Source organism: Akebia trifoliata, chromosome 11, assembly GCF_017979445.1.
Source record: "Akebia trifoliata isolate Shusen 1 chromosome 11, ASM1797944v1, whole genome shotgun sequence".
Lineage (NCBI taxonomy): Eukaryota > Viridiplantae > Streptophyta > Magnoliopsida > Ranunculales > Lardizabalaceae > Akebia > Akebia trifoliata.
The window spans coordinates 12,970,179-12,996,743 of NC_141385.1; the positions used below are offsets into that span (position 1 = coordinate 12,970,179).

Sequence of the window (26,565 nt, forward strand, 5' to 3'; positions counted from 1 at the left end):
ATAATGAAATTTATTAATAAAGTGGTTGACAAGGCCAACTAGAAGAGTACAAAGCGAACAAGCATCATGTTCACCTTATTTCAATCAGCATCGGTGCCTGAGTCCTATTTCACCACTAACTCTATCACCAAGTATATATTCAGTCAAGGCATATTCCTTCACATCTTATGTACTGCATCAATGTCATTTTTGGCTCGATTTGCAACAAAACATTTCTCATAGGTCTTGTTGTCGATATTCTTTGCTGATGCCCAAATAATCTCAAATTACTTTCCCCTTTCCATGCCCTATTCTTTAATTCCGTCAAATATGATTAGAAGGGACACATGTCAAATATGATTAGAAGGGACACATGTCATGTAAAATAAATAACGCAATGGGGCCACATAAAAGAATAATGAATTTGAAAAAGTTGGAAATGGAGAGTCTTATGAAGTTTATGAGCGAATTTGTGAATAATAGTTAAGTTTGGTGTCCGCCCTCCTAAAAAAATCTCATTTAATCATCATGAACAAATAAAACAATGGATTAGATCCATATTGGGGGAGGCAAATTTTTTTACATTAACTCTTACCTAGTTTGAGTTCGGGACTAACCTTACATGTAAGAGAAATATTATATAGGTGGAGATGCATATAAAAATAAGAAAGCCGTTAAACGATTCTATCAAAACATTTTAAGAAACTATGGACTTTTTATCGACACAAATCGCAAATAGTTCACAATCTGGGGGTAGGAAAATCTTGATCAGGATAGCAAACCCAAAGATTGGGTGTATGTTTTTTGTCGAAACGGAATTGTCTTACCTTTTAATTATTAAATAATTAATTATTATTATTTATCATGAATGATCCAATCATTAAATATAGTATGCCCAGTCCTAATCAACATATTTTTTTTGTTTTAATCCTCGCAATTCTACTTCAATGTAATTCTTAGCCTTATTGTTTATTCATATCAACATCCTCATTGTTGCTATGCTCATGTTATGAACTTTTTGCTCCATGAAAATAAAATATCAGTTCCATAAAACACGGTTGATCTCATTGTGTCCTTTAGTTTGATCGGTATATGATGATCATATAATCCTCTAAAATTACTCTTCCATTTTATCCATCCAACAGTAATTCTATGGTTCACACTTCACCAATTGCTTCATATTTATATATAAATGAACCTAAACAATGAAAGTTGTCCCTTTGGAGGGTTGCTTGTTAGCCAATCTTAACTAGTGCTTCATCCTTCGAAGTGTTTTGATAAAAGTTGCATTACATATGTTTTGGATTGGTCCTAAACTATTTAAGTTTCCAAAACATAGACCCACCAACAAATGCAGGGAACTTACTCCCCATGACACAAGGCTTAGAAAAAGTGTAGAATGCATGAAGAACTATGTTTTTTAAAGCCTTGGTTCTAGTAGATGAGACATGTGTCTAATGAACTTCAAAACTTTTTTCTAATTAGGCATGGGCATTTGAGGAAGCCGCATCCTAAAGCAGGCTTTGATGTATATGCCCCAAACTTATTTTAAAACTATGGACTGGGTCATTAGTTGGCCTGCTAATCCATTGACAACCTACATGTGCCCAAATAAAAGGCTGAGAAAGAATTTTGGTATTTGTTAATTTTAAACTTTTTCCAAGATGGAAGAAGTAAAAGTCATGGTGGGAGGCACAATTCTTATAGTTTTGCATTTTTTTTTCATTTCTTTGTTCCACTTCTTTTCTACTTTATAAATTGAAACTTTCCAGAGTTTGCTGTGTTACTTCATCCACTGTATTATATTTATAACCAATCATTGATATTAAGTTTGTCATGTAACCTGCTGCCAAAATCATTTGCTTTTCAGAATCTCTATCTCAATGGGCAACAAACTGGAAACTAGTAAATGATCTAACGTTGAAAAAATAATTCTGTAAATGATTTTTAAGTTACTGAAATTCATGTGTCAAGTATCATATACTATGTCAAGGCTGTTGATGTTTGATAGATTACTATGACTGCAGACATGGGAACAACTTATGTGCCATTAATGTGCTATTATGATGGAGAGCTAGAACATGATACTAGAAATCCTATATATGTTGGCGGGCACATGAAAGTAGATCGGATCAGTAAGGATATTAGCTTCCCAGAATTCGTTCTTAAGATATATGAATTATGCAAGTCATCACCCAAGGAGATGACTATCAATATCAAATGTCGGTATCTTCTTGACCAACACACGGCAATTGCCATGCACATGGATGATGAAAACTCATTAAGTATCATAATGGATTTGTACCCTCATCTTTGTAATGCTATTGTCGCCTATATCGAAAAACAATCAGCTCAAAAGTCAATCACCACAACCCAAAGGTATTATGAACCTTTTACTTTTTTTCTTTGTTCCCTTAGGGGTGGGTTCTTATACCATATGATTAACATGCATTGAACTCTATCCAGCAATCATCCATCTGATTTATGGCCAAGACATGATAATGGAGAAGTTTCAGGGGAAGTTTTTAATAGAACAGTTTTTGGAAGCACCAGTGACTCTGTAACACACGATGATCTACAGAATTGTGATGGAATTCAGCACATATCGGTTCATAGGTGTGACATACACTTAACAGTATTGTTTGTTTTACAATGAAAAAAAAGTATATTGCTCTATCTAATAAATTTATGATGCTATCTATAAACAATAAAAAATGAATAAATTTATGATGCTCTTAGGCACGAGACAGCATCCTCCTCATTGAGTGTTAGATCTTTGCATGACATGGCTAGTATACCAGCAGAAAGAAATGCAATCAAAAACAACTCAGCAAGTGGCATTGAATCCATTGTCATCAACGTGTACTCCAGTGCATCCAATGTTCCTTCATCATTGCCTAGGTATTACATCTAAGCAGACATTTATATATTTATCATTGGTATCACATCACATTAACGCTCACGTTTTTTTCTAAATTATTTCGTTAGGAGTGGTGCACTTGAATACCGGTCAGAGGAAATATTGGAGTTAGACACCGGACCAGAACTTCAAGGATTAGGATATCAAGCGGAGTGCACGACAAGGACTGCAAATGCTAGTGAGCAGTTGGGGCAGTTTGTGAGTCAATCATCTAAAGATAACTTAAAGGAGCCCGTAGAAGAAGATATCATGTCTGCTGTAGTAAGGTCAAATCTACCTGATGGAGTGCACTCTGGAAAAATGAGAAAAAACTTAAGCTCAGATTCAAAAAGGAAACAAAGAGGCTTTCTGCAGGGTTCTGAATGTATTAGAAGTATTTGGAAACTATTCAACTCCCGTTTTATAAGCAAGTGGTTTGGGAAGCCAATTCTTGACTCGCAAAGTGCATGGCTGCAAAGGTGGAATAAGATGTTTTTTCTATCATGTGGAATTGCGGTGACCCTGGATGCCTTGTTCTTTTACACCCCAGTTCTTGATGTCAAAAAGAATTGCCTCGGTTTGGATAAGAAGTTGATGATCATCACCTGTGTTATGCGTTCCTTTAATGATATCTTTTATATACTTCATATCATCTTTCAGTTCCATACTGGTTTTATTGCCCCTTCTTCTCGAGTATTTGGAAGGGGTGAATTAGTTGAAGATCTTTCGACAATTGCTAAACGATACTTGTCGTCCTACTTTCTGATTGACATTCTTGCAGTTCTTCCCCTTCCACAGGTACAACCATATCCAATATATTTTACTGTCTTTTGTTATTGCAATGAATATATTTATATAATAAACACAATGGTGGACCCTCTCAGTTGCAATTTTGTGGGGTATTAAGATTGGGGTAAAGGAGTGAGATCCATATAATCGCACTTTATTGCCTTTCCTCTTCTCCCCTTTCAACTTTATTACATTTCCTTTTCTCCCCCCCTTTCAATCATATCGCTCTAACTTTACTATCTTTCCTCTTTTACTCCTTTAACCCCAAAAAGGACGACAATGACAAACTCTAGTAAATTATATAAGAGAAAAATTGAAAAAGAGAAATTGTCAAATCTTATAATGAGAACTTGAAAAATCTTTATATCAACTAATGTGTGAAGGGACATAATACCCTTACATAGAAATAATAGAAAATTAATAACAAAAAATTGAGAAAACCACATTATTTCCAATATTCCCTTTCAAGCTGGGACAAATATATCAACTAAGTCCAGTTTGACAAGATGAGAGTTAATGAGTGACATAAGGACCAAAAAACTTCGTAAGCATGTCGACAACCTGATCTGAAGAAGATACAAATACTGTCTGAAGGGCACTAGATCAAACTTTTTCCCTAACAAAGTGAACATCAACCTCTATATGATTGGTTCTTTCACGAAGAATTGAGTTAAAAGTAAGCATGATAGAGACTTGTTGTCATAAAATAATGTGAGAAACCAGAAACAGGAATCCCAGTTCTATCAGCATAAATTGAAGTCAAATAAGCTCACATGTGCCAAGGACCATCATAAGATACTCAACTTCAGTAGAAGAATGGGAAATTACACTATGTAGATTAGGTTACCACCATGGAAAGTACAAAAATCAATAGTAGATCTCTTGTCTATAATAGAACTAACATAATCAGTCTTAGTAAAGCGGGACAACTGAGATTGAGCAGTAGACGCGTAGAATAGTCCAAGATCAGGGTGCAATTTCAAGTAGTGAAGAATATGATAAACGACGTCAAGATAAGATGTGTGTGGAGCATACATGAACTAACTGACCACACTAACCGCAAAATTCAAATCTGGTATAATGTTAGTCAGATAAATCAGATGGCTTATGAGTCTTTGATAAGAAAAAATATCAAATAATAAATCACTAGATTTTGTATGAAGGTGATGATTCTGATCCATAAGAGAGAAAGTTTATCAGTATCCTATAGAAAATCCAATGTGTATTTACATTGAGATAGAGAAATACCATGGTGAGCGGGAGCCAATTTTATAGTCAAAAAGTACTTGAGAGGACCCAAGTCCTTAACCTCAAAAACACGACCTAATATCATATTTACCCTGTCAATCCACTAGACATCATCTTCAGTCAAGATAATATCATCTATATAAACCAGAACAATGGCGTAATGCCCATCTAATCCTCAACGAATAAAATAAGTATGATTTAAATGGAATTTGAAAATTTTCATAGATAAAATGATCTCAAAAAAATGATGAAACCAGACCCGTGGAGAATGTTTTAGGTCATACAAATATTTGAAAAGACAACATACCTTCCCAGAATACTCCCCTTGACGAAGAAACCTAGGAGGGGATTTTTGTGAATAACCTCAGTCAGATCACCATTTAGAAAGGTATTCTTCACATCGAGTTGGTAAAAAGGCCATGAGTAACATGCAACTAGAAAGATGAAGAGGCAAACAATGGAAAGTTTAGTGACAGGGACAAATATAATACTAAAATCCTTTCGAGGAGTCTATGTAAATCTCTTAGCAACTGTATCGATCAATTGTGTCATCCGTGAGATATTGACAGTGAAAACCCATTTGCAACCAACTATCTTCTCTCTAAAGGGAAGGAAAACAATCTCTTAGGTGTGATTCTTCTACCAAACATCCATCTCAGTAGTAATGACTCCAATCCATTGAGGATCTCGTAAAGCCTTTGATACAAATTGAATAACTCGAATAGGATCAATGGGCAGTAAGGTAGGTATGATAAGAAAGAGAGAATCCTTGATAGGAAACAAATTGGGTAATAGGATGACAACACACCCTCACTTACTTTTGCGAAGTGCAATAGGCAAGTGAGAGTTAGATATAGAAGGGATATGAATAGGTGTAAGAGAGAATATACCTGAGTCCAAAGAAGAGGTTGGCTAAGGGGAGAGGGGCGAGAGTAAATCTGAAACGTCGATGAAGATAAAGAGAAGATTGGAAGAAATAACATTATAAGGGAAGGATCCTAAAAAGGAAAAAAATCCTACAAAACAAATGTGGTAAGAAAATAGGGAACATTTTCAAAAAGAGTGACATGAAGAAAATGTATAACATGATGAAAAATGGGATCATAACATCGATACCCCTTTGACACAAATGAGTAATCCAAAAATACACATTTAATGACCTTGTCATCTAATTTCGTGCAATGAGAGATTTTGTCGTGAACAAAACAAGTACACCTAAAGACTTTGGATGTAATAGGAAAGAGGGTGTTATCAGGACGAAGAACATGAAGGGAAACATGTTTCCCTAAAGTACGATTTGAGAATCGGTTAAGAAGGAAAATCGCAATAAGGACTACTATATTCCAATATAACTTGGAAATATGCATTCCTCAAAGAAGGCAGTGGGCAATATTCATCAAGTGGTTATTCTTGTGTTCCACCACCCCGTTCTACTCAAAGAGTGTAAGGAGAAGTCAACTGGTGGAGCATACCATGTTCATGAAGGTGAGAACGAATCCCATCAAAAATATATTCCCAACCATTAGCAGACTTAAGAGATTTAATAGTGATGTTGTACTGAGTCTGAATCATTTTTAAAAAATTAACAAAAATATGAAGCACCTCAGAGTGAAAACGAATCAAGTAAACTTAAGTACAACTAGAATAGTCATCTCTAAATGTAACATAATATCGATGAACAGTAAAAATAGTAACAATAGAAAGCCCCCTCACATATCAGAGTTGTAAGAAAATATGATACATCATATTATGATAAATGAGATACATTGTATCATGTCTATGTATCTCATCCCAAAATGAAGATAGTGTTGGAGAATAATCTATGTAGTAATATCAATTAGAATATTCTACATTAGGAAATTCTAATAAATTAGTATATTTATGTTGGCTAGTTTCCTTATCTTGGTTGATGTAATCTCTATAATATCTTGTCATGGTTCATGTAATATTCATCCAAGAATTCTCAATAAAATCAAGATTTTTACAAGTGTGAACTAAATCAAACATTGCATTAAATTGATGCATGCCAGGAATATATGAAATACGTGTGTGTTGAGAAAGTTTACACACAGAGCATTGAAATTTGTGTCCACAATAAGAATTTTTTAAAATAGGAAATAAAGAATATAAGAATTGAAAATTAGCATGCCAAAAAATATAAAGACTGAGAAGAAAAAGTATCACTCCTAGAGAGTGGAAACATAGAAATCTGAGCAGCAGTTGGCTAAGACCCAAACAAATACAACCCATCCCTCTCATACCTCTTTTTAAAATCCTCCTTGAAGTCAGGTCTTGAAAAATACCTTGAGTAGGAAAAAGATTACTGAGCAATTTAGAGATTTGGTAATACTACTCATAAACAAAAAGTTAAGAGATAGGTGAGGAACATGAAACATAGAATCAAAGAAAAAATCAAAAGATAAACGGATGGTATCCTTGCTGTGGATAGGTGTAAGAGACTCATCAACAATGCGAAAATTCCTATGAGTAATAAGAAAAATAGGAAAAGTAAAATGGCTAGACTCACAGGTTATGTGATTAGAGGCACCAAAATTAATTACCCATGTCAGGGAAGAAAAATCAAATTGAGTAACATGAAGTGTAGAGGATATACCTGGAGGCGTGGTACTTGAGGTCACAATCAAATATGGGTGAGTATGAACATGAATCTGATCCTGTACAATAGTGGCAATCTAGGTCTGAAGCTATTGCAAATCAATAGTATCAAGGGAAATAGGAGGATCAGTGGGATGAATTGGAAATGACTCCATAGTAGCAGAACGGGAAGTAGAATGCCTCAAAGAAGAAGTGGCAGTAGTTCGCAACAAATGACTACAAGTAAGATTACTCCTTTTACCACAACCACGACCTCTACTGGCACAACTCCCAGATCCTTGGGCACGAGGGTTAAAAGAAACTGAATTGACTACTAGAGCCATCTAATCTGTAATTGAAGTAGAAAGAATAGTAGGGGCCTGAAGAAGGAGTTATATGACGGCGACACTCATTACTATCAATGATCGTAAATATCTCAAATAAAGAAGGTAAATGAGTGGTGTTAAAATTTTGGGTCTAAAGTGTCTAAAACTTAAGATGTAAACCCATGAGAAATTGGTATGTCTGATGTCGAGCAATCCTCGTAATCACATACTCGGCTACCTTTGCAAACAACCTAGCCATAGGCTCATAATGAAAGAGCTCCTTTCAACAAGACTGAAAAAACCCAAAATAATTAACTAGAATCTAAGTCCCTTGGGTAGCTTGGGTAATGTTTCGATAAAGCTCATAAATCCTTGAGTCATTCCTAGCCTACGTATATGTCCAAGTGAAGGTTGACCATAAAAATGAGTCAGTCACATGGTACATAAACATGGTATGGATATGCTACTTCATGGAATTAAATAGCCATCTAAGAATAGTACAGTTGTCAATCTCCCATTGTTCAATTTTGGGATCAGTGAGGGGTGGCTTATTAATAGTGCTCAAAAGCTATCCAGATTTATTTTTACTACTCAAATAAAGTCTCACAGATCGAGACCATGCTAAAAATTTTGACTATCTAATAGGGCACTAGTAATTTGTTGGTCTAAGGAATTTTTCTCAAAAATAGTATTGGAATCCTTGATATCTTGATTTGATGTCATCCCTCACAACGAACAAGAAATTAATAATTTTTAGCTTGATGGAGATCTCTTGTAAACTCAACCCAATACCTAGAAATTCAATACCTCAGCCTTGTTGCAACACCCAACAGCACATCAGTTACTTTCGCAGGGCAACACACAGCCTAACAGTCACCTATGTCGCTGTCGGAAGGCAACACACAGCCCCAACAACAGTTCACAGTACCAAAAAGCCTTGTCTCAACTCCCAACAACACCCATCTTGCTGTCGTAGGGTGGAACACAACCCAACAACACTACTGCAATAACTAGCAGTGCCCTTGTTGCTATCACAGGGCAGAACACAACCCAACAGTTGCTATCGTAGAGTAGAACACAACCCAATAGTAATGTAACAATGCCCAGCAGCAGCTCTATTGCTATCGCAAGGTAGCACACATCCTAGCAGTAATGTCGCACTACCCTGTAGCACTTTCATCGGGTAGTAGTTGGGTAGAAACCTATCGTAGGTACCCAACAATACGCCAACAACCTTATCACAGGTACAAACCGTAACGTAGGGTAGAAATCAAATCAAACAACCTATCCCTATCGTAGGGCAGAAACACAACACAAAAAATCTATCTTAGCATGTGATAATTGATAAAATCCCTATCGCAACATGCGATTAAGGGAACATGAATAAAAAAAAATCTTGAAGGGAAGATCTTCTAATGAAGCTGCTATTAGGTGATTAAGTCTCAAGATCTAGAGAATTTATGAGGGAAGAAACGAGAGGAGATGGAACTTCAAGATCCGAAAATGAAGAGGAAAACCTAAAGGGGGGGGGGGGGGGGCAATGGGTCTTCTGGAGCTCTGATATTTAGAAGAATTGTAAAAGAGAAATTGTCAAGTCTCATAATGAGAGTTTGACAAATATTTATATTAATTAATGTGGGAATGGACATAAATACCCTTACATAGAAATAAAAGAAAATTAGGAAAACTACATTATTTCCAATAATAGGTTGCATTGATCGAAGGACCATTTAGAGCATGGATTGAGGTCCTCATTTGGGCCAAGTGAACTGCCGCATTGGTCCAAATGAGATCTTAGACAACTTTAGTTCATGGTCTAGATTCTTTTTTTTTTTTTAAATTGGCATGATCTAAGACTTTGAAAATGGACAGCCATAGAACTCCCAAATCTAAAGTTAAATCTAGTAGTGAAAAGTGTCTTTCTAAGATTTTCCTTTCGTGTTCATAAACGTTTATGTTCTACATCCATGTGGCACTCGATCATGTTTTTGGGTGCTACATGGATGTTCAGTCCATATAGATAGGTGGTCCATTGGTAACCCAATCTCATACACACACATACATCGAGGGTTATGCTAAATATGCAAATGTGCTACAAGGCTTATGCTAGATTTGGTCCTATTGTCATGTTGAATGGAAAGATGTTGTTGTTGCATGACTCCCATCCTGTCCCTTACATGGAGATGGGGATGGGATTACAATTTGACTAGGCCCACAATAGAGATCTTCTTGGTGAACACTTGACTTGGATGACTGTAAGCGTCTCTTGATTGGGTGTTTGTAACAATTTTTTCCTTGTTTCTAGACCTTGACATATAAATCTATTTGATGGGGTCAACCAATAAATCTTTTTGCTGGGGTCATCAAATTGTCGGATCTTGAAGACTCACATGTGCCATGTAACTAGATATTGGGAGGAGGACTTCCAACTGGCCTAGCACAATTCCTCTTTCTAAAAAGCAAATGCTGATTTCTATAATTGAGCTGCCACTTTGGTGAGATGGTAAAGTCTGTGTGGTGATATCATAGACCTAGGATCAAATCTTACCCTCTCACAGAAACCTATATGAAGAAGGAGTTTTCCAAGCTAGTATCATTCATTTGCAGGAAGCTTTCCAAACTCAGTTATACTTAATATATTTGATGAACTATTTTATCATCTATCTACTTCAAGTTTGGAACTGCTATTAGTTGCTTTGGTTACCTACAAGCTTGGATTTGTATGAGGTGATTTTTTCTATGGAATTTCAATCTCTTCAGGTGGTAATTTTGACTGGCATACCCAGATTGAGAGGCTCGCCAGATTTGAAGACAAAATACCTTTTAAAGTATGCTGTTCTATTCCAGTATATTCCAAGGTTTATCCGGATGTATCCACTATACAAAACAGTCAAAAAAACTGCTGCAATACTGTCTGGAGGTGTTATCAATTTCTTTCTTTATGTGCTTGCAAGTCATGTAAGTTTGATTAGCCCTTTCGTCTTTTTTCCTTTTTGTACAATATGCTACAAAATTTATCAGCCCTACATAGAGATTCCCTTGCAGTAAATGCCACTTTATTATTGATTTTTTCCCTTTTACTTCTTTTTATATACATGCATGAATGTGTACTTTCTTTGGCAAAAATATGTTTACTAGTAGAAGGCATGATGATACACATATTATATTAATATAAAACAAATATTCTGTGAATGGAGTACATGCAGCTTAGACAGGGAACTAAAGCAGAGGTATAAGAGAGCATCTCTGAGAGCATGTTAGAGTCCTAACTTAAGTGCTATTTTCCTTTAAAGAAATTGTAGATGAGGGTATTTCAGTCATTTTCTAGTTAATCTTGACCGTGTGGTCAAGTTGTGTATTTCATCAGTTTGAAAACCCAGGGGAGTATCTCAAACATAAGCCAAAACTTGGTAGGGGTATGTCAAGATTACATGACCATTTTGCATTAATAAGGTCTCTAAATTCTCTCTTTAAATTTTTTATGGCCTTGGAGAACTTAGACAAGTGCTTCACATGAATCTGCCATTCCAACGACCACCAAAGCCTCAGATAATGTTGCCCTGAAAATTTCTGGAATCTAAGCACACACCTTATTCTGGCAAAGACCTGAATTACCTAGATAAGGTATCTTGGAGCTAAGTTTTAAGAATCCCTTTTTTTGATTCCTCCAGGAATTATAGTCTGCCTTGAGATGCTTCGATTTGTCTATGCTCCATTTATTATATATATATATATATATATATGGGAAATGTTCAGCACCAAACACTTAGGCAAAACATTTTTCAAAACATGGGTTAGAAGTTTTGGAATTGGCTGATTTTTTATGAGGATGATCTCTACGGTGAGGTGATCATCATCACCAAAAATCATCCCATTCCAAAACTTCTAAGCCCATCAAAAATGGTTTACAAAAAATGGACGGTCCACGATTTTTCAACTTGTAAACATGGGGTTAGAAGTTTTGGAATGGGCTGATTTTTGGTGAGGATGATCTCCTCACCATAGAGATCATCCTCACCAAGAATCAGCCCATTCCAAAACTTCTAACCCATGTAGGACAGAAATGGTTGGGCAAATTGTTGGGTAAATGGTTGGGTGCCGAATGGGACATATATATAGGGTCCCATTCAACACCAAACATTTTGGCCAACATTTTAGCCAACCATTTTTGTCCTACATGGGTTAGAAGTTTTGGAGTGGGCTGATTTTTGGTGAGGATGATCTCTTCGGTGAGGAGATCATCCTCACCAAAAATCAGCCCATTCCAAAACTTCTAACCCCATGTTTACAAGTTGAAAAATCGTGGACCTTCCATTTTTTGTAAACCATTTTTGATGGGGTTAGAAGTTTTGGAATGGGCTGATTTTTGATGATGATGATCTCCTCACCATAGAAATCATCCTCACCAAAAATCAGCCCATTCCAAAATTTCTAACCCATGTTTTGAAAAATGTTTTGCCAAAATGTTTGGTGCTGAACATTTCCCATATATATATATAGGGAAATGTTCAGCAACAAACATTTTGGCAAAACATTTTTCAAAATATGGGTTAGAGGTTTTGGAATGGGCTGATTTTTGGTGAGGATGATCTCTACGGTGAGGAGATCATCATCTCCAAAAATCAGCCCATTCCAAAACTTCTAACCCATCAAAAATGGTTTACAAAAAATGGACGGTCCACGATTTTTCAACTTGTAAACATGGGGCTAGAAGTTTTGGAATGGGCTGATTTTTGGTGAGGATGATCTCCTCACCGTAGAGATCATCCTCACCAAAAATCAGCCCATTCCAAAACCTCTAACTCATGTTTTGAAAAATGTTTTGCCAAAATGTTTGTTGCTGAAAGGGACCCATATATATATATATATATATATGGGGGGCGTTCAATGGCCAACTTTTTAGCAAACTTTTGGCAAAACATTTTCAAAACATGGGTTAGAGGTTTTGGAATGGGCTGATTTTTGGTGAGGATGATCTCTATGGTGAGTAGATCATCCTCACCAAAAATCAGCCCATTCCAAAACTTCTAACCCCATCAAAAACAGTTTACAAAAAATGGACGGTCTACGATTTTTCAACTGATAAACATGGGTTAGAAGTTTTGGAATGGGCTGAGTTTTGGTGAGGATGATCTACTCACCATAGAGATCATCCTCACCAAAAATCAGCCCATTCCAAAACCTCTAACCCATGTTTTGAAAAATGTTTTGCCAAAAAGTTTGCTAAAAAGTTTGCCCTTGAACGCTACCCTATATATATATATATATATATATATATATATATAGGATCAGGATCCGTATACACATAAAGCTACAACGTGTTTTGTCTTATATGAGAAAAAAGGTTCGGAATGGGCTGATTTTTTGTGAGGATGATCTCTATGGTGAGGAGATCATCATTGCCAAAAATCAGCCCATTCTGAAACTTCTAACCCCATGTTAGCAAGTTCAAAATTTTTGAACCGTCTATTTTTTGTAAACCACATTTGATGGGGTTAGAAGTTTTGGAATGAGTTGATTTTTTGCAAGGATGATCCCCTCACCATAGAGATCATCCTCACAAAAAATCAGCCATTCCAAATCTTTTTGCCCATGTAAGACAATAACGTTGTAGCTTTATGTGTCTACGGATCCTAACCCATATATATATCTTATGTTATAATTTACACTTGTCCAAAATAATAATAATAATAATAATATGAGTGTAAATCTGCTTAGATCGCAAGCATCTTAATACATATTATAGTGAAATCTGTAATAACTTTTGTAAACAAATGAAAAAGATGGATTTAAGTTAATATGTTCCAGTGATATTATGGAAACTTGTTTATTCACATTAATTTGACTCAAATGTTTGGTGATAGTCATTAATTAATAAAGGAATTTTGATATTTTCTATGCAATACTACTTTCATGCAGTTCTGCGATTTTCTTTATTAAGATCTGTTCAAGTCAATACTCAGGCAATTTTATGATGAAGAGAAGTCCTCTTTGGGACATTCTGATGGCAATCTGATCTCAAATCAATGAGAAAATGCAAGGTAAATCCTAAGTTTTCTTTTGAAAACTAGGATTGAGAAGAAAATCAAGCAAAGGCTCTGATTTCTGTTTATAATATCTGAAAAACTGCCATATGATGAAGGTTACATCTCTAATTATGGACAACGAACTAACCCCTACAAACAACTAACTAACTGACAAATAATTACTAACTCCAACAACTCACTATTTCAAGTTGTTACTAACAGAAATAACAAACAACTAACTAACTCCAACAACTAACTATAACAAAAATAACAAACTAATGGAAACTAATACACAACACTACGTGTAGAATTGAGACTTTTGGGACAATTGAGAATTGGAAGAAAGAACAGTTGTTGGAATTGGAAGCTTTGGATAGAAAAGAAGAGGAAGGACCCCTAGATGAGGAGGAGAGCATTAGGAGGAACACATTGAAGAATGATTATTGAAAGGTGGTAGTCATGGAAGAGGTTTACTGGAAACAAAAATCTAGAGTGAAGTGGCCTAAGGAAAGAGATAATAATACTAAGTTCTTCCACCGTATGGCAAAGAATCATAGTTGAAAGAACCACCTATCAAAGCTAAAGGTAAACGGGGAGTGGGTAGAAGGGGAGGAGGAGTTCGTAGAGAAGGTGGTGGGCTTCTTTAAGAAGTTATATAAAGAGGACCATCTTATTAGGCATGGGCTGGATAATTTGCAATTTAACATGATCTCTTTTGAGGATTGAAACTAGTTAGAGAGACCCTTCAGTGAGGAGGACGTATGAGAGGTTGTGGCTCGAATGATTGCAGAAAAGGCATTAGGACCTAACGAATGCTCAATGGGTTTTTTTCAGGTATGTTATGATGAAGCTTTCCTGGACTATAGCTCAAATTGCACCTTCATTACTCTAATTCCAAAGAACACTTGAGCGGAAGACATTGTTAACTTGAGACCTATAAGCTTAGTATGCGATATTTATAAAATCATCTCGAAACTTTTGGCTTCGAGATTGAAGATAATGCTGACAGGCATCATTGGGAAGACTCAAGGAGCCTTAGTCAAAAGGAGAAAAATTCTAGATAGGGTGTTAATAGCAAATGAATGCATAGATTCTAGATTGAAGTCTAAGAAGTTAGGGGTGGTTTGTAAGATAGATTTGGAAAAGGCTTACAATCATGTTAGTTGGAAGTTTCTTGAATATCTATTAGGAAGGATGGGGTTTGGTCAGGGACAGATTTGATGGATTATGAAATGCATTTTTTCCCTTCGTTTTCTATTTTGATAAATGGCATGGCTCATGGTTTTTTTGGAACTTCAAAAGGGTTGAGGCAAATGGACCCACCTTGTCCTCTTTTTTTTATATATATTATTGTTGTAGAGGCCTTGTGCAAGATGTTGGAGAATGGTATAGCTAATGTGATGTTATTTGGATTTGTGTCATGGTAGAATGGTCATTTAATCTCGCATCTTCAATTTGTGGATAATACTCTGATTTTTCTAGATGCTTCGTTTAATTAAATGAGATGTCTGAGTGTGATACTTTGTTGTTTCCAGGCGGTGTTTAGTTTGCCTATTAACTTTCAAAAGAGCAAGGTGTATGTAGTTGTAGACACCCCATTTTTGCAATCACCTGATTAATCAACTCGTCAACCCGATCGCGACGATTCCCAATGATGGATGATTATTCCAATGCTCTATTTTGTTACTAGATATGTTTCAGAAATTCAGATGAAGTATCTCAAACTAACAAATTGTAGAAACCACGCTACACTAGGAAACTTCCAAAATACCCCTAACATTAAAACATCCCTAGAGCCTACAGTACGCTTAGGAAAATCTTTTTAAACACATAAAATAATAAATTGAAATCAAATAAATCATTTCACCAATTTTTACCACATTCGACAAAATTACAAAAAGGCCCCTCATAAGGGTTGATAATCATTTCACGTCCAAAAAATTTCATAAGTGACATAAACCAATAATCCCATTAAATTCCTTATAAAAAATCGATTCCAAAACATCTCAAAACATTGAAAACCGACTTGAAGCGCAAAAGTTCTCTTTGGGGGCAAAACGATAATTTTTTAATTTTTAAAAATTTTAATTTTGAAATTAATAAATAAAATATTAATTAACGTAAAGTAAAACCTTAATAAAATTAATTTAAAAATCTAAATCAAGTCAATCTCATAAGACTTAAGTCAAAACCCTAACCTAAATAAACGAAGTATATCTCATAAGATTAAAGTCAAAATCCTAATTAAAACCCTAATCTAAAAAGACCAAGTCAATCTCATAAGACTTAAGTCAAAATCCTAATTTAAACACTTAAGTCAAAATCCTAATTTAAACCCTAATCTAAAAAATACCAAATCAATCTAATAAGACTTAAGTCAAAAATTTAATTAAAACCCTAATCTAAAAAGACTAGGTCATTCTCATAAGACTAAAGTCAAAACCCTAAAAGAAACATAATCAAACACTAACTCTACCCAAAAAACTCTATAAATAGAGAGCCTTCACAACCTAATTTCATAGGTCAAAGAATACCCTAGAAAAAGTTGGTCAAAAAGCTTCCTTAACCTTCCCAAAACTCTGATTTTAAAGTCCTAACCCCTTACCTAAGATCCAAACCCTTTTTTTATTGAAAAACACCCGAAAACTCTCCAGAAAACACCCAAAAGTCCATCACAAAACTAAGAAAACTCAAATATAAGAAGGTGGTACTTCGTTTTGGAGATCCGAAGCAGATCAGGTGACAGAACAAAGCGAGGAATTTTATACGAGGAGTCTCTCCACCAGATTTAAGGGAACGAATCGTTGCGATCATCGTATAGGTATATTTCCTTTTCACTTTATTTTTTTATTTATTTGTTTAGGTCTTTTAGCAATGTAGTCTCATTGGGAATTAGTAGAGACCGATGTTTGCCAGGTGGGGTTGGTGCCTAATACCTTCCAACCCCGTATCGTGATCCCCAGACTCAGTATCTTTTATAGATTAGTGGTTTTATCCATTTTGAGTTATTGCTCGGTTCCTAGACCGTAATAATTAGGTGGCAACTCCCAAACGTCAAAGTCAAAAGCGGATCCACACACCTCGCGGATTGAAGACGCTTTCAGTAGTAGGGGCGGTTGAAGACATTGAATGGTTAGCTACATCTTAATGGTGTCAAGTAGGGGTGTAGCGCCCCCAAATTCTTAACACGAATCCCCATGATTATATTCCTGAATCCAAGGCACCAAATAATATCATAAGTAAATTAATACCGTGATAAAGTAATAATATTGCAATGGAAATGAATAATTAATTACTAAAAATGTCGTATTGTAAGAGTATTTCAAAACTAGAATTCAAAGATATAAAAGGAGAAAGAATTGGCAAATCTCATGAATACACAAAAAGACCTAGCACTAACATCAAAATCCTACTCACTTAAATAAATAAAAATGACTGAAACAAAAGACACTAACACCTAATATGTGACTGGATTAGTAGAAGTTATTCCACTTCTCGCCTAGAAGTGGACTTTGGTCGTTCGTATGCCCTACGAGATGGAACTCTTCTAGAGGCTACTCTAAATGGTCCTCAATAAGGGGAGGTCCTGAAACTGAAAAGATAGGGTAACGGGGGAGTTGCCTAGTTGGAAACAACAATTCCAAACCAATAGTCTCTTAAACATGAGGTAAAAATCATTCTAAATCATTTGGAATACATGCATGTTTTCAGTATAAATAAGAGTAAAGAAATACAGGCATGTTGGAAATATAAATAGAGCATTATTTAAACAATTTGCAAGATAATTCCAATTGAATAGAATAAAACACATTTAGAAAGTTTAAGCACAAGCAGTGGTAGTGTAGTAGCTAAGAGTGTTGAGAATCACTACTAGATGCCTCCTAGTCAAGATTCAAAATGTTCCAGACTTCACCGATGTGGAACTCCACCGTTAATTCCTGATTTTGTGATTGGTCTCTGCACTTAACACGATTGAGTGACTATTTATCCAATTCAGGTTGACCATTGATTGTGATCATAATGTACAAGTCTTTTCACAAAGTGTCAGTACATTCGACTACTCTAAACTGTTAATGATCATTGACTAGCCATCTTCATCGAAGCCTATTAGGCTGACATATGATTTTCAAAAGACATCTTTACACTTTCAAAACTACTTTTACATTACATTATTCACTGGTAAAGATAGAATAAAATCTACTAGATCTCAGTTGTAATGTTACTCCCCTATGCATCCCACACTACATAGGAGTTTACCATCCCAACTATGTATCCTAGGATAGTATGTCACTCCGAAAATGCATGATAGGCAATCCCTTCAAGCATTCATAGACTCTTTAACATATCTCAAAATTACTACATTTATATACATTTTCCTTTTTTGAAAGTAAAATAGAAATTAACATTACAAGTGTGTGGAATGAATATCTAGTTTCCTACCATGTAACGCCCCAACTTGTGAAATAAATGAACAATACTCATCACCTCGCAATAACATAATTTAAATAAACATGCAACATCGCCTCATGATAACAGAAAATAAATTTAACCCTAGATACCCACTTGCCAACATATACACAGACAACGAGAGTCCACGCACTCTTTCATAGGACATTGCATCTACAATGCGATCCCTCATACTTTTCAATGATTCAAAACACTTTGTTTTCAACATTTCGACCAAAATCCTCAAATGTTTCATAAAATTGAAAATTGAAGTTTTCAACAAGTTTATACACCAAAAATCACATTCTCAACTTATTTTTAAAGAAAATGAAAAAAAATGGTTGAAAACCGAAATAATTTTTGTGACCAAAATATGTTTCTATCGGTGGAAAAACAACTTCTGTCGGTGGCACCAATGAAAATATTCGGTGTTTGTTAGTGGCATCGTCAGAACCTTCTCCAGAACAAGGTTTTGTAAAGTTGTGATTTTTTTGAACCTTCAAGTTTTGATTTTTCTTCAACTAAAACAAAAGGACAATCTTTAGAATGTGGGTTCATCCCTAAAAACCTCAAACAATAAAATCGATCATGATTTTTGCAAAAATAATATATTTTTCCTAATATTTAACAACATATTAAATTTTGGATTGAAAACTACGATGCATGAAAACAATGACTATTAATAAGGTTCAGAAATTCCTTACCTTAGATCTGTGGTTTAGGAGTTCCAAAATCCGTTGTGGATTGAAATAGGTTTAAAGTTTTCTTTTGAAAATCGATGAAGACTCTACTTCTTTGGTTCCTCTTGAAACCTACTACGAGTCAATCACTTTTCTTTTCTATGCCGAATCCTAACGAGACCTCTAGGTAGGTGGAAATCGAGGTAGAAAGTGAAAGGTGTAGACACCCCATTTTTGCATCCGCCTGATTAATCAACTCGTCAACCCGATTGCAATGATTCCCAATGATGGATGTGTATTTCATTGCTTTATTTTGTTACCAGATATGTTTCAGAAATCCGGATGAGGTATCTCGAATTGAGAAAACTTAGAAACCACGCTACGCTAGGTAAATACGACCCCAGAAACATAGAAATCATCATCTTGCAAACCAAAAAGAAGCTTCACGATAAAAATCACTAAAAACTACCAAATTACTAAAATACCCCTAATCTTAAAACAACCCTAGAGCCTACGTTACGCTTAGGAAAACTCTCTCAAACACATAAAATAACAAATCGAAACCAAATAAATCATTTCGCCAATTTTAACAGAATTCGACAAAATTACGAAAATGCCCCTCATAAAGTTCACAATCATTTCACACAAAAAATTTCATAAATAACACAAACCAATATTTTTATTGAATTCCTTACGAAAAATCGATTCTAAAACATCCTAGAACATTAAAAACCGACTTAAAACGTGAAAAGTCCTCTCCGGGGGTAAAACGGTAATTTTACAATTTTCACAATTAAAAAATTCGAAATTAATAAATAAAATATTAAATAATTAAATTTAAACATTAATGAAATTAATTTAAAATTTTGAACCTAAAAAATCGATTAATCGGACTCTCAAGCAAAATTGTTGAGGGTTCGTGGGATATTTCTTTAAGGACCCCTCCATTTGGGGGTCCAAAGAATTAAAGAAATAATGGGAGGGGTTCTCCAAAAATTAAAAGTAAATCAAGCAAGACTGAAGTCAAGGTATTAAAGTCAATTAAGTGAAACTGAAGTCAAAATTAAAGTCAATTAAGCAAGACTAAAGTCAAGATATTGAAAGTCAATCAATTAAGACTAAAGTCAAAACATTAAAAGTCAATCAAATAAGACCAAAAGTCATAATAGAATTATAATTGATTAATAACTCTATCTAATAGAATTCTAACTAAAAAACAATTCTACCTAAAACAATTTGAATTAAAACACAATTCTACCTAAAACAGTTCTAATTAAAACACAATTCTACCTAAAACAATTTTAACTAAAACACAACTCTAATTAAAAGATCTCTAATTAAACACTAACTCTATCCAAATCAACCCCTAAAAACATCTATAAATAGAGGTGCTCACACCCTATTTTCGTAAAAAAATCATAAACCCTAAGAGAAGTAGGTCTAGAAGCTCCCATAGCCCCCCATAAACCCTAGTTTGGAGCCCCAACTCCTTAACTAACATCCCTCCTTCAATTTTAGTCTAGAAAACACCCAAAAGCCTTCTAAAAATACCCCCAAATCCGCAACAAACTTGAAGAATTCAGATTCAAAAACAAGGAGATACCTTGCCTCGAAAATCTGAAGACAAATCCGGAAATAGAACGAAGTAAGGGAGCACGGTACAAAGAGCTCTTTTTGTCAGATCTGAGGGAGTAAAGTCCTTGCATCGGAAAGGTATTTTTTTTATTTTCTATTTTTATCTAGGTTTTAGCAATGTAATTTACTTGGGAGTTTAGTAGAGACCGGCTTTGGCCGGGCGGGATTGGTGCCTAACACCTTCCAATCCCGTAACATGATCCCCGAATTCAGTTTTCTTGGTTTTAGATTAGTTTTTATCCGTTTAGAGTCATTGAACGGTTCCTAGACCGTAATAACTAGGTGGCGACTCCCAAACCTCAAGGGTCAAAAGCGGATCCGCGCACCCCGCGGATCGAAGGCGCTTTCAGTGGCGACTCCACTGGGGACATTGAGGATCAAACTTGAAAAACCCCAAGTATGGGAGCATTGCCAAGATGACCTAGTTTTTTTTTATTTTTTATTTAGTTGGATTTATTTTATTTATTTTTTCTGTTTATTTATTTTTTGTCTTGATTATAGATGATTTTGGGTATTGCATTTTTTTTTCCAATTAAGGATCACTTTTTGGTGACCCCCAAATAATGAAAGATTCAAATTGACCTATGAAAATGATGGAATGATGAAGGTTGGACAGAAATATTGAAACGTTTTTAGAGAATATTGTAGTGAGAATTAAGTCTGAGAGCCTATTAATAAAACATAGATCTCGTCGAGTAGATTAATTTAGAATTTGAGTTCACTCAATTTCGTTATCGGAAGCCTTAGATATCATCGATGCAAGTTCAATCTGTAAATCTGGAATTATTTCTGAATGAAAGTTGGGACAGCAACGTTAAAACTTTTTTACAGAACATTCTATTGAGAATTAAGTTTGGAAGTCTCTTAATAAAATATAGATCTCATCGAGTATATTAATTTAGAATCTGAGTTCACTCAATTTCGTTATCGGAAGCCTTAGATATCATCGATGCAAGTTCAATCTGTAACTCTAAAATTATTTCTGAATGAAAGTTGGGACAGCAACGTTAAAAATTTTTTACAGAACATTCTAGTGAGAATTAAGTCTGGGAACCTTTAATAAAACGTAGATCTCATCGAGTAGATTAATTTAGAACTTGAGTTCACTCAATTTCGTTATCGGAAGCCTTAGATATCATCGATGCAAGTTCAATCTGTAAATCTGGAATTATTTCTGAATGAAAGTTGGGACAGCAACATTAAAACGTTTTTACAGAACATTCTGGTGAGAACTAAGTCTGGACACCTATTAATAAAATGTAGATCTCATCGAGTAGATTAATTTAGAACTTGAGTTCACTCGATTTCGTTATCGGGAACCTTAGATATCATCGATGCAAGTTCAGATTGTATTTTTCCAATTCACAGAAAATCTGAATTTATCTAATGTTGGCACAATTAATGTTCTTGAGAATGAACTCATCTCAACCATCGTCATTCTATCATCAATGTAACACCTATTGGAATCTCGATTTATTTTGGATCACCCAAATCAATCCTTGATTGGACCATAAAAGAAATAAAAAATAAAAAAAATTGCTTGTTACAATGTTGGATCTGATTGATTGCCCATCTAATATGCTATGATCTCTACAGATATATTTTTGATATGCTTGCTTTGATTTTGATCTCGATGCTGTGAATTGTGTATACTTTGATTAGTATTAATGTGAGATCCATATTGTGATGGTCTGATTTGGCCCATGGGCCCATTTATCTGAAAAAGGCCCCGGGCACACTCCACCCTATTTTGCACACACCACTAGCACGTTTATATTATTACATTGCACGTTGCATGTCCCTTATAGCCAACGTGGCACTAGTGCGTGGCCCGGTCTCCTCGGAGATGCGACGTCATTCATGAAAACCACAACTCCAGTTACGTACCTTAGGGTATATCGAACTGGGGCATCAATACCGTCTAATCAGGTGATTCTGAGAGACATATTGATGCACCCATGCTGGAGCGACCTGAGCCTTTTACCTATTGTGAGCCACACAGTCACATGTCCCGATTGCCAACGTAGTACTAGTACGTGGTCGGTCCCCTCGTGGGATGCCAAATCATTTATGAAAGCTACAACTCTTGACTCGTACCCATAGGTATATAAAAGATAATCCAAGTATATCAATTGCACTTCTTGGTCAAAACCGGTGCCTAAGCAAGATCTTGCCCCGATGTACCCTACTGTACGAGGGGGATAGACTACGTCTATTCTAGACGAGAGGTATTTAAGTGGGCCCTTGCTCAGCATTGTGCGCCACCTCTCAACTGGAGATCAAACTGGCTGTTTTTGGCTTCAGAGAAGTGAGTTGAGGTTTTAGATTATCACCTATACGGTATATCAAACCAAGTCACCACGTATCGAGAGGTATATAGGTGTGCTTGGGCAAGGGTGGCTAGATAAAAATGCATTGCACGTAGTAAACCTAGAGTCTAGAAGCCTTCCTATAGGTCACGACCCGAATTGACTATGGGTGTTCCTGGGTTGCTTTATTCAATCCAACCAACAGGTAGGTGGGCGGACCGATCCAGAATAATCAAACAAAACCCGCAATATCGGTCCTACCCAATCGGTGAAATGTACTGATTAATTTGAACCACTTAAACCAGTTGACCCAATGGACAAATTGATCAAACTGATCAATACCAAATCAGTTGGACTAATTGGTTTCACTTTTAAAGATCCAGACCACTTTATCTAGAAAGATTCGATCTTAAGATCAAATTAATTTATCTGATCAAAGGTTCAATCCCAATCAGGGGTAGACCCGCATCTAACCTTTCTCACTTTCTTGGTCACTATAGACTTATGGTGCATTTGGATTCGATTTTCCGTCAGACTGGACTATTTTATGTCAAAACTTTAATCATGTGGTTAAGAGTCTAACCTTTAGAGTCAATGGTTAACCTTGGTTTACTTCCAATCAGGTGATAATTGGTCCTAAACGTTCTAAACCTCCATCTGTACCACTTTGGGTACGTGAAAAGAGTCGTCTTTCTAGAGTACCATTGCCAAGTAGTCAGTCATTGCCACAAGAAGAAATGAGTATCATGGATGAAGTTGCGCTCCGTCAGATTTTAGAATCTTTTCAAGCCCAGATTATTACCTCTGTCCAAACACAAATTGAATCCCTGAAAATTGAAAAGGGAAAAGATAAAGCTATAGAACCTCAGGATGTTTTTGACCTCGTTGAAAACCAAGAAGATGATCAGTTACACGTTGACCCTGTCCTAGCTCATCGAATAACTCAAGTTGAAACTGCTTTGAAGAACATCAAAGACCCTGATGATCTTACTCTTGGATTAGGGTCAATGACCTTGTTTCCCACGGTCCGTCTACCAGAAAAGTTCACAATGCCAGATATGGAGAAGTTTGACGGTATTGGATGCCCTAGGACTCACTTAAAAGTATATGTCGGCATAATGCAATCTCAGGGTCTAACTGAAGAACAGATGGCTCAACCTTTTCAAAGAACCCTGACAGGTCCTGCACTACGCTGGTTAATGTCATTGGACTCATCTCGGGTAAGAACATGGCATGAATTGATGAAAGAGTTTATTGGTCGATATTCATTCAACACGGATATTGAACTCACAAGAAGAGATTTAGAAACTACTAAACAAAAACCTGGGGAAACTTTCACTAAGTTCATTGCTCGATGGAGAGCTAAAGCCGCTCAACTGTGGGACCGACCTCAAGAGAAGGAACAAGTTAAGATTATTCTCAGGAATCTCACTCCAAATTATGCCAAGTACTTGATGCCTCAGTACCTTCCTACTTTTCAATCCCTCCTTGAGGCTGGAAATCAAGTTGAGGATGCCTACTCTTCGGGACTTTTTGGTAATTCATCTGAGTCAAAACCCAAACATTTCAAGCCTAATGTCAATTCCTTACAAGTGGCCAACACCTCCTTCGCACTATCTCCTCAAGCTACTCAACCTTCACAAACTAAGCCTAGGAGACAGTTTGCCAATCTTGGAATGTCCCTTAGTGTTGCTTATCAAAAATTGATGAAAAAGGGATTGTTGACGCCTTTACAACCTAAGCATTTGCCTAATCCTCTTCCTCCAAACATGGATAATGGGCAATTCTGTGAATTCCATCAGATGCCTGGTCATGTTCTTGACAGGTGTATTACTCTCAGACATGCTATCCAAGACCTTATTGAGCAAGGAAAAGTCACCATACCCACTCCTACTACTCCCAATGTTAAGACTAACCCTTTGCCTACTTTTCAAAATCAACCCCCTCCTACTCTGAACCTAATATCCATATCCAAACCCGAATCAATTGATCCAGTTTCCTTCATTCACCCAATGGGTCTTAACAGTGCATTCGCTCCATGCCAGAATGAGCACAACTACCCTAAGGCAGCGACAGAACTGAAGAACAGGAAAATTATTGAAGCAACGGATTGTCGCGCATATGACAGAGGCTTGAATCAAAATATGAAGAGATAGTAAAAGCAGGCAAGTTCAAGTCATCCATCGAAGATAACCGAAGTGGCATAGACTCTAGATTTGTGTCCCTCTATTCATAATGATGTCATCTTTTAAGTTTTCTTAGTTTTTTTTTAGCTTCAATTGCGTCAGTCTTTGAATTCAGTTAGCCATCTTTATTTTTGGGTTTTAGTAAGGTTTGTCAGTTTGTGTTCTTTTTTATTCTAATAAAGAAGCTTTTGATTATCATGTGTGCAATAATGATGTGAACATAAAATCTAACATGGGAAATGACTTAAAACTCACTAATCAAATTTGATAAATATTGGAATTAAAGAGTACACTCAAGAAGTGCAAATTGGTGATACATTATCCTCAGGAGAACATGAGAGCATGGTAAACTTACTTGAGAAATTCAATAATATTTCTTGCATGGTCTCATAAGGATATATAGATGGATCGCATAAAAATATAGATCACATAAAAATATAGATCAAGACATATAGTCAAGGGTGAACTTCAAAGTCGAAGATTATTGGTCAAAAATGATATAGCTGAAGGCATCGACAAAGACACTAAGACTTACAAGTGGATCTACCAGGTTTCTCACTCAAAGAGGAGAATTTTCATTCATAAGAGAATAAAAGAGTTTCTCGAAATTTTAGAGTTAGAAAACTCAATCATACTCGATTTCACAAAAGAAGACTGAAGAATATTCATTCTCAAAAGAAGACCTTGCTCGACAGAGCAATTCAGATATCGAATTCCTGAAACTTTGACCAAGTCAAGCAGCATTCACCAAAGGAGGCCTTCTCTGGTCGAACCATTTTCCTGTCTTACCCAAAAAAGAAAAAAAAAACCTTCTTTAGCCCCTCGCAGCCTTTTAAAAGAAAAATAAAAGCAGTAGCCTCTTCTTTTTAAACCATACCGACCAACCTTGGGAGGGAATCTTAGTATGAACTACGTTTTGACCTGATCCCAAAAGGAAAAGAAGAAATATTTGGGGTACGTAGGCAACCTGAGAAGTTACTTCAGGCCCGGTCATTAAAAGAAAAATGTATTCTCTTAAGGAAAGTGTCATCCAAAAGAGAAATCTACTATTGAAATGTTCAAAAGAAAAGAATGCCAAACTAAGGGCATTAGAAAAAAGAATGAAAAGAATTGATAAAAAGAAAAGAATGCCAAACTAGGGGCATTTTAAAAAAAAAAAAAAAAATCAATCAAAATAATTGATAGAAAATAGAGAATATCAAACTAGGGGCATTTTTGGGAAGTTGAGCCTTATATCTTTTCTTTCTAAACCATATCCTAAGCCCACCTATTAAGTCCTCTTGAAGGCTAATTGACTCGGTTAAGGTGCAGGGAACTGAGAAGTTGTCGAGTTGGTTATACAAGATCATCAAGAAAAAAAAGAGAAGCCCGCTAAGTCGAAAACCTGAAAAGGCGGCTTAGGCAAAATTTAGGGCATAACCATAAAAAAGAAAGCCTGCTAGGTTGA

At 35.8% G+C, this 26,565-nt stretch overlaps 1 pseudogene across 1 annotated transcript in view; it reads left to right on the forward strand.

Moving 5' to 3' along the window:
• Window positions 1-2,008: 2,008 nt before the first annotated feature.
• The window catches only part of LOC147390981 (cyclic nucleotide-gated ion channel 1-like), a 60,171-nt pseudogene continuing 35,614 nt past the window's right edge, over window positions 2,009-26,565 (forward strand). Inside the window, exons 1-5 of the transcript XR_015182947.1 lie at window positions 2,009-2,358; window positions 2,446-2,595; window positions 2,719-2,880; window positions 2,968-3,676; window positions 10,597-10,794. The product of XR_015182947.1 is annotated as a cyclic nucleotide-gated ion channel 1-like (transcript). The remainder of the gene's footprint in view (window positions 2,359-2,445; window positions 2,596-2,718; window positions 2,881-2,967; window positions 3,677-10,596; window positions 10,795-26,565) is intronic.